The 10022-nt window shown below is 38.1% G+C and overlaps 2 pseudogenes; one reads left to right on the top strand and one right to left on the bottom strand.

Annotated features, from left to right (window-relative positions):
* Nucleotides 1–750: 750 nt before the first annotated feature.
* LOC104789249 (putative F-box/kelch-repeat protein At4g35120 pseudogene) lies at nucleotides 751–1878 on the bottom strand (annotated as a pseudogene).
* Nucleotides 1879–2537: 659 nt separating this feature from the next.
* On the top strand, nucleotides 2538–3585 carry LOC147943750 (uncharacterized; annotated as a pseudogene).
* Nucleotides 3586–10022: the final 6437 nt, after the last annotated feature.

Here is a 10022-nt window from a genome sequence, read left to right as displayed (position 1 = left end):
TTTAATGCCACACCATGACTCTTCTTGGGATCATGCATATAACGGCTAAGAATTCCAACTGCAAATGAAAGATCTGGTCTGGTGTGAATCAGATATCTGAGACAGCCAATGCATCTTCTATACTCGCTCTCACCAATGGACTGTTCGTCCACAGCCTTAGAGAGTTTTATTCCTGAATCCATTGGAATCTGTACTGCATTACAATCACTCATACCACACTCTTCAAGAATCCTTGCTGCGTATCTTTCTTGTTTCAAAGTAATTCCTGTGTTTTCTTGTAAGACTTCGATACCGAGATAATACGTCAATCTTCCAAGATCACTCATATCAAACTTAGAAGACATTCTCTGTTTGAACTCGTGAATCAACTTCAAACTGCTACCAGACGAGGAGATCATCTACATAAACCACAACAACTAGCAAATCATTCTTCTCTTGTCTTCGATATAACGCAGGTTCTTTAGTTGTCTACTGTTCTCTTGTAAGAAAAGTAGACAACTTTCTATTCTGTCTTTCCAAAACGTTTTGTGTTTTTATCAAAGAACAAGAACAAAACAAACACAAGAGAGAGATAGAGAGAGTAACTCCTTGTTTCTGTTAAAAACAGAGTATAGAAACAGAGCATAAGAGAGTGTGAAAGAAAAACTACAGGAACTTTATAGAGACTAAATCGAGATACTCACCATCCATCCATGAATCCATGTAATCAAGAATCAGTTTTCTCAGGTTATTGCCTTTGTTACAAATTAATCAAAGGGTGATACAGCTCAAGAACTTATATGATATGTGGAGTGTAAGCACATCATTCGACTGTTCAAGTAAACCCCAAATCTCTAATCCAGAAAAGCCGAGGCGCTTCTCCAACCTAATCACGTCACACCAAATACTCTTCCTCTTCCTTGCAGAGGCTGGAATGAGAAACTCCCGTAGAATTACGAGTTTCCCACAATAGTTAGCTAACCTAGGACAGTAAATACCACACTTGATATGAAAATTTTCTAAACCCTTAACCACGAACCAGTCACTACGCTCTGAGTCATACCACATTAACTCACTCCCAAAAACACTAAAGTTTACATTTTCTATAATGCACCAAGGTCCTTTGCTCAAACTCGCCTTTGGAGAATCCTTCCATCTTCCTTGTTTTGAATCATATTCATACGTTTTAAGCTTACTATTAACGTAAAGTTGTCCTCTACGAAGCTGAACTTTAGCGTCATCACAAGGGCTAAGCAGTGGCTTCCAAGTCTGAGTCTTTAAATCGTAAACCTCAGCCCAGTTCATCGAGGAGGATTTTGAGTCCTTTGTTCCTCCAATAACAAAAATCTTGCCGTCTATAAAAGCAGACTTGGCGCGTTTCCTTGCTACCAACATGTTAGGAGCATCCCGCCACGTGTGAGTCCGACAATCAAACACATGAACGGCCGAGGATGGCCGCTTGTCGTCGTTGATGGTTCCGCCAATTTGGTAGATTTCGAAACCTACGGCTACAGTGGACGGCTTGGATGGAGCAGAGGGAGAAGGTGCTATGGGTGATAAGCTCAACCCATCATCCTTAATACGGCCGTTGGTAACTATGGTTTGATTAACAAGGAACCAGCGCTCATAAGGAGGTAAGCGTTGGCATATGTAGAGGTAAGGCTCTGTGTTTCCAATCCAGGAGCGAGACTGATAGAGCTCTGGAGAAGATATGAGAGAGCGGAGGGTCTAGGAGACTAAAGAGAAGGAGCGGTAGTGATATCTCGAGATGCGAGCTAAACAGTTCAAAAGGATTTCACTTGGAAGTGATGAAATCGACGACGAAGGAATAAGATTATTCCTCTTCTTCTCCATCCTATCCTTCTGCCGTGGCTGCTCTACTACTACTTTGGCGTCCATAGAAGCGACCTAGGTTTCTTTTACTTTGACCTTATTATATAGGATTGTCTAATATATTAATTATTCCTTAAGTTTTTATCATTATAATAGATAAACAGCTATTAATTAGTTTTATATGCAAAAAGAAAATTTATTATGGAAATCTCAACTAATTTAAAAGATGTATAATATGAAAGACAAGAAGATTTTTAGTAAGTTCAAAAAAATATTCTTTCATATTATACATCTTTTAAATCTTCTTGTCTTCTAGGTAGTTTTTTTTTTTGTTAAAAGATCGAGAACTATAATTTTTGCAAATCTTTTCTAAAATGGAAGATAACAATGGAAAAACTATATACATGGTGTTGTAAAACAAGTTGATTAATCCATCAACACATGTCATCACACATATCATTACCATGTTAATAAGTAGTATGACTCATAACTCTTTCATTCCACTATAAATATGAATTGTACAGCATGAGAAAGTGATGATAAGAAGACAAAAGCTTTTACTCTCCCCCCACTCTCTCTTAGTCTCTCCTCTCTCTCCCTCTCTTTAATGTTTCTTGTTTTACTTTATAGAAAACTATATACACATATAGGTGTATTATAGTTATAGTTCATATTACGTTATCAGCACGATCGTCTCTCTGCTCCAACCGATCCAACCGTTTCTATACAGATCACTCTTTTGAGATAATTATGTCAAATCTCGCCAGACTCGAAATCCTTGCCCTTGATGTATCTGGAAAAAATTATATGACATGGGCATCGGATGCACGAATGCATCTGAGATCGGATGGGCTTTTAAGCACCATCGATCCGTCGAAAACGACGTCAGATGAGGATAAGGCCAAGGCCATGGTGTTTTTACGCCACCACCTCCACGATAATCTGAAAAACGAGTACATCACGAAAGAAGATCCTGTAGATCTTTGGCAATCACTCAAAGATAGGTTTGATCACCAGAAATATGTGATCTTACCAAAGGCTAGACATGAGTGGTTAAATCTCCGGTTCTTGGATTACAAAAGTGTTGGTGAATTTAATTCCGCTATGTTCGGAATCACCTCCAGGATGGCTTTGTGTGGCGAAGAAGTGAGCGATTATGATATGATCGAAAAAACGCTCTCAACTTTTCATCCTGGTAATGTAATCCTGCAAGAACAATACCGGACCAAAGGATACACTCGATTTTCTGAGTTAATGCACGTTCTTCTTGTTGCTGAACAAAATAATCAACTCGTGATGCTGAATCATCAAACTCGCCCAACTGGATCAGCTCCACTTCCAGAAGTGAATGTTGCTTCATCCAGTTATAATTGGCAAGGACGAGGACGCGGACGCGGTCGAGGCCGTGGCCGTGGTCATGGGCGTGGAGGAGGTCGTGGCCGAGGTAGAGGAAGAGGTCACTATTCTAATAGCTTCAACGCTGGCAAAGCCAACAACGATCTTCATGTAAATGATGCCAGCCGCATTATAAAGAAAAAAGATGAGAGTATTTGTTACAGATGCGGCATGAAAGGTCATTGGTACCAAACTTGTCGTATACCATAGCATTTGGCCGATCTATATCAAGCGTCTCAAAAGGAAAAAGAAAGAGACGTTGAGACCAATCTCATCTCAAATGAAGCTGGACCTTCCTACCATGGTCTCAATGATGAAACTCATCTGGATATCGCAGATTTTCTCGTCAATCAAGAGAGTGGAAAATCATGCGATTAAAATCTTTATGTAAAATATGCTTGTAAAACTTTTGGTGTTTAAAGTCCTTTTTGTAATATATTTTAAATCTCCTAAGACTTTGTTATATATTAATGCATATTTTATGAATGATTTATCTCCAGAAAATGTGAACTTTTGAGATTGAAGACGAAGAAATGTGTCTAGCAGATAGTGCTACTACGCACTCAATATTTAGAGATAAAAAATATTTCTCCTCTCTCAAAATGAATGACTCCGCTAAAGGCGTGAGCACTATATCTGGAAATGCAAAAATTATAATGGGCTTCGGCGAAGCCAATTTTTCAATGCCAAGGGGAACAAAATTTGAAATAAAAGATGCATTATTCCCCTTAGTCTCAATGAAACTTGATAAGTTTCAGAGAATATCCGAAGAAATGGATATCATATAAAGACTATGAATAAGAATGGCATTGAATATCTTTGCATCAAATCCGAGGAAAAACATATATTGGAAGAGTTACCAATGTTATCCTCTGGATTATATTGCACAAAAATAAATGTATTCGCATCGTATGTTACAGTAAACTCAAAGTTTACTAATACGTTTAAGATTTGGCATGAGAGACTTGGACATCCTGGTTCAATCATGATGCGAAAAATTGTGCAAAATTCTAATGGCCACCCGTTAAAAAACCAGAAAATTTATTGTTCTGGTGAGTTTTCATGTGATGCATGTTCTCAAGGAAAACTCATAATTAGGCCATCGCCAACCAAAGTCGGGAATGAATTGCCAATATTCTTAGAGAGAATACATGGTGATATATGTGGACCTATTCACCCTTCATGCGGGCCATTTCGTTATTTTATGGTAATGATTGACGCATCTAGTAAATGGTCATATGTGTGTCTTTTGACAACACGAAATACGGCTTTCGTAAAATTCATTTCCCAAATAATCAGGTTAAAAGCACAATTCCCCGATTATGCCATAAAGAAAGTAAGGCTTGATAACGCTGGTGAATTCACTTCACAAGCTTTTAATGAATATTGTATGTCAATGGGAATTGATGTTGAACATCCGGTCCCTCATGTTCATACACAAAATGGCATGGCTGAATCTTTGATTAAATGGTTACAACTCATTGCTAGACCGTTGATATTGAGAACAAAACTCCCAATTTCTATATGGGGTCATGCTATATTGCATGCTGCAGCGTTGGTCCAAATACGACCAAGTGCATACAATACATATTCCCCTTTACAATTAACGTCTGGTCAAGAACCAAACATTTCTCATCTCCGTGTTTTTGGATGTGCGGTTTATGTTCCTATAGCCCCACCGCAAAGAACAAAAATGGGGCCACAAAGGAGATTGGAAATATACGTCGGTTATGCATCACCGAGTATCATAAATTATCTTGAACCACAAACTGGTGATATGTTTACAGCACGTTTTGCTGATTGCCATTTTAATGAAGATGAATTTCCAGCGTTAGGGGGAGGAATTAAACAGGTACCAAAAGAGATTACATGGAATACACTATCTTTAGTACATCTTGATCCCCCTACGAATCAACGTGAGCTGGAAGTTCAGAAAATTGTACATTTACAAAATTTGGCAAATCAATTACCAGATGCGTTCATAGATACAAAAAGGGTGACAAAATCACATATTCCCGCTGCAAATGCACCATCAAGAGTTGAAATTCCAAAAGAGGAAATCGATGGGAAAAAGGATAATGAGCCTAAAGTTCAATTGAAACGGGGGAGGCCAATAGGTTCTAAAGATAAAAATCCCCGAAAGAAAAAGAAAATAGGAGACGGAAATGAAAAGGTTCAAGAGGAACCAAGTGAAGAGAAAAGTCATCGGGAAGACGATACAGAAAATTATGAGATCTCTATTAACTATGCCCAAGATGGAAAATTATGGGCTAGAGATGAAATCGATGATGATAATGAAATATTTTCTTTTTCTGTATCTAAAGAGATTGATTATGAAAATGATGATCCTGATCCAAGGTCCGTGTCAGAGTGCCAACAAAGACCTGACTGGGAAAAATGGAAAAGTGCAATGCAAACTGAATTGTTCTCCCTTAATAAAAGAAATATCTTCGGACCTATTGTCACTGCATCTAATGATATAAAACCTGCTGGGTGCAAGTGGGTTTTCGTGAGAAAGAGAAATGAGAAAGATGAGATAACACGATATAAAGCCCGACTTGTTGCACAAGATTTTTCTCAAAGGCCGGGAGTTGATTATGAGAAAACATATTCTCCGGTCATGGATGCAATTACATTCAGGTACTTAATGAGTCTAACAGCTTCTAATAATTTAGAAATGTACCTTATGGATGTAGTGACAGCGTATTTATATGGATCATTGGATAATGAAATACACATGAAAATTATAGAAGGATTTAAGGTTCCTGGGACTTTAAAGGAAAAGCCTAATGAGATATATGCGGTAAAATTACAGCGATCACTTTACGAATTAAAACAATCCGGACGCATGTGGTATAATCGCTTAAGCGATTACTTATTGAAGAAAGGGTATGTAAATAATGAAATATGCCCTTGCGTCTTTATAAAGAAATCCTCATCGGGATTTGTGATCATTGCTGTATATGTTGATGATCTCAAAAGGAGATTGATGATGCTAGAACTCATATGAAAGAAGAGTTCGAAATGAAAGATCTTGGAAAGACAAAATTTTGTCTCGGTCTTCAAATAGAACATCTCCAAGATGGAGTATTTGTGCATCAGTCAAATTATACGAAAAAGATTCTAAAGCGCTTTTATATGGATAAAGCGACTCCTTTGAGTACTCCAATGGTCGGTAGGTCCCTGAATGTTGACACAGATCCATTCAGACCTTGTGAAGAGAATGAAAAAATACTTGGTCCCGAAGTACCTTATATGAGTGCTATCGGTGGACTTATGTATCTCGCAAATTGTACCCGACCAGACATTGCATTTGCAACTAATTTACTTGCAAGATACAACTCAGCTCCTACCCGCAGGCACTGGAATGGAATTAAGCACATATTACGTTATCTTCAAGGTACGATTGACTTGGGATTGTTGTATCGTAGAAACTCTGCGTTTGGTCTAGTTGGTTTTGCAGATGCAGGATATTTATCGGATCCACATAAATCTCGATCCCAAACTGGATACGTTTTCACAATTGGAGGAATTGCAATCTCGTGGCGTTCACAAAAACAGACTTTGGTCGCCACCTCTTCGAACCACGCAGAGCTAATAGCGCTTCATGAAGCATGCAGAGAATGTGTATGGCTCAGATCCTTGTCAAATCATATAAAAGATGCAAGTGGAATGGTCGGCAGTAAGGAGCCAACGACGCTATACAAAGACAATGCAGCTTGTGTCGCTCAAATCAAAGAAGGTTATATCAAGAGCGACAGAACAAAACATATTCCTCCAAGATTCTTCTCCTACATTCAAGAACTCGAGAAGAACAAGGAAGTCAATATCCAATATATCCGATCAAGTGACAACGCAGCAGATCTCTTTACAAAATCGCTTCCGACTACCATGTTCAGAAAGCATATTCATAGTATCGGAATGCGTCATCTATGAGATCTTTGAAGAAAAGACCACTCATATCTTTTCCAGGGGGAGATTACGTCACTGTACTCTTTTTCCCTTGTCATAGTTTTTATCCCAATGGGTTTTTCCATGATAAGGTTTTTAACGAGGCAGTACGTAGTTCTCTAGTGATGGATAATCAAGGGGGAGTATTGTAAAACAAGTTGATTAATCCATCAACACATGTCATAACACATGTCATTACCATGTTAATAAGTAGTATGACTCATAACTCTTTCATTCCACTATAAATATGAATTGTACAACATGAGAAAGTGATGATAAGACGACAAAAGCTTTTACTCTTCCCCCACTCTCTCGTAGCCTCTCCTCTCTCTCCCTCTCTTTAATATTTCTTGTTTTACTTTATAGAAAACTATATACACATATAAGTGTATTATAGTTATAGTTCATATTACATGGCTCAATTTTTTAATATTATTGAAATTAAATTTCTAAACTAACTGTATTACCAATATTAATTTTATATTTGATGAAATACTCTTTTAGATGTCTTCCACCACCAATAGTGATGCTCTATCAAACTATGTACTTACTTGCATAAAATACTCAAAGACCGGAGAGGTGGAGACACTACATTCTTTAACTGGGCATTAAAATGTGGTTGTGGTTCGGTTTCATAATGCCTTGGAAGACAAAAACTTTGTTATTCATATATTTTCATGGAGTACTCAGTTTTATACTGTGTTACTATTAGTCTATTATCATCTTCTTTTCTTGCAGCGCAAACATTGTCTCTTCCGCTGCTAATAATTAGTTTTCCTTTGATGATTATGGTATATTAGTTTTCCTTTGATGAACGCATCAGATCTAGAGTTGTAAGTCGTGGTATGTGGAACATGTGTGGGGTTCCAGTAGTGTTATCGGCATGGAGTCCTATCATGGAGATGGAACAAGATGAGATTAATAAAACTATCCCTGTCTGGGTTATAGTTAAAAATGTGCCACCAAAGTACTTCTCCTGGAAGGTTCTGAGTGCTATTACTAGTCCCTTAGGCGTTCCAAAGAAGCTTCATCCGGATACTGAGGCATGTAAAACCTTTGAGGAGGCAAAGGTTTTTGTGGAAGTGGATTTAACGAAGAGTTTACAAAAAAACATGTCTTTCAAATCTGAGAGGGGAGGTGATACGGTTTTGGAGTTTGTATATCCTTGATTGCCAGCTAGATGTACAACATGCTCAAAGTGGGGTCACTTAGACTCAGATTGTTTAAAAAAGGTCACTCAGAAGGTGACTGCAGCTGCAATGGATATTGTTGTCAGACCTGCTGCGGGACTTGGAGAAACAGCATCCCCAAAGGTAGCGACTGGTGACGTTGATGTACAAGTGGGACATGCGGATTCTCTAGTCGGGCCAGCTGGGCAAGAAATGGAGGAGGTGGGTAAGGAGTTGGGATGGTCCACTCCCACAAAAGGACTTCGTAGTCCTAGTAAAGACTCTCGTACTGCAGAGGTATCCATTATGTCTAATTCTTTCTCCTGTCTAAGTGATGAGGGAGAGACATGGGAGGATATTGATTCCGATCCTGCAGACAACACCATCTGCGACACTAATGTTACAGAGGTAGATACGTCTATAGTGTCTCTCAGGGGGCAAGAGAACAACACAGTTGTAGAGTCGGGTAGTAATGATCTGGGTGTTGGAGTTGCACTTCGACCATCCTTACCACGAACTTCCAAGGAGGAACATAAATATGTCTCCACTACTGCTTCACTGAGTACTAGGATACAACCTCCTAGGAATCTGAAAAACTCGTCAAACTCCAAAACAATTTTAATGTCAGTTTTCTTCTGGAATATCTGGGGTTTTAACAAAAATGAAAAGCATAGAGTAGTGAGGGAGTGGTTGTCTCAAGGTAGGTTTGATTTTGGTTGCTTGCTTGAGACGAAAGTGAAGGAACGGAGAGCTGATAGAGTGATTAGATCAGTTTTTGCGGACTGGTCTATTCTCTCAAATTATGATGAACATCGTTTAGGTCGAATTTGGTTGGTTTGGAGGAATAATGTGAGGCTGACTCCGATTTACAGAACCTCGTAGCTGATCACCTGTTCCATCTATATAGAAGGACGGTCTGAGTTTTTTGCCACTTTTATCTACACGTCTAATTTGGTTGCAGAAAGTCAACTCCTTTGGAGTGATCTTCGGCACCATCAAGATTCTTCTCTTTTGGAAAAAACAAGTTTGAAAATGTTCTTTTAAATTTGTTTGAAAATGTTTAAACAAGTTTTGTAACAAGTTTATTTTATTTTTGAATATAATTTAACATTAAATTCAAAAAAAAATATTCAATATATAAAGGGGAGGAGAGAAAATTATTAGAACATGATGGTTGTTTTTTACCCAAAAAAGAAAAGAAAAAAACATGATGTTGGTTTTTAAATTGTGTATGTAAATGATTAAATGTCAATCCATGATGTTTTTTTTACAGCAGCTGATGCTGGGTTAGACGATTATAGTGAAGAAGACAGAGACAGAGAATTAACCATGGAGGTGGGATATGGGTGTTAGCGATTACTATCATGTAGTTGAATCTATCTTTGTTGCTTAGTTAATTGATACATATGGCAGGAAATTCCTGTCAAAGGTAAGAAGGCTACAAAAATTCACGTCAGACAAGAAAAAGAAGGATGGTAAGGACACACATGTTGAAGAGAATCAAGAGATCATGAAAGACATAAACTCTTTGTCAAAAGAAGAGCAAATGGAAGTAGTACTTAGGTAATGTTGATGTTTTCTGTTTCTCATATTTTCATTAGCTCAATATATCTGTATGAGATCTCACCTGATCGATCTTTCGTGCAGTTCTGCTCCGGAGTGATATTATGTTGATATAATCACATCAAAATGTTT

This window comes from Camelina sativa, chromosome 5, assembly GCF_030686135.1.
Source record: "Camelina sativa cultivar CO46 ecotype springtype chromosome 5, ASM3068613v1".
In the NCBI taxonomy this organism is placed as follows: domain Eukaryota; kingdom Viridiplantae; phylum Streptophyta; class Magnoliopsida; order Brassicales; family Brassicaceae; genus Camelina; species Camelina sativa.
Note: the sequence above shows the minus strand (reverse complement) of the source record. Positions and strands in the feature narration are given on the sequence as shown.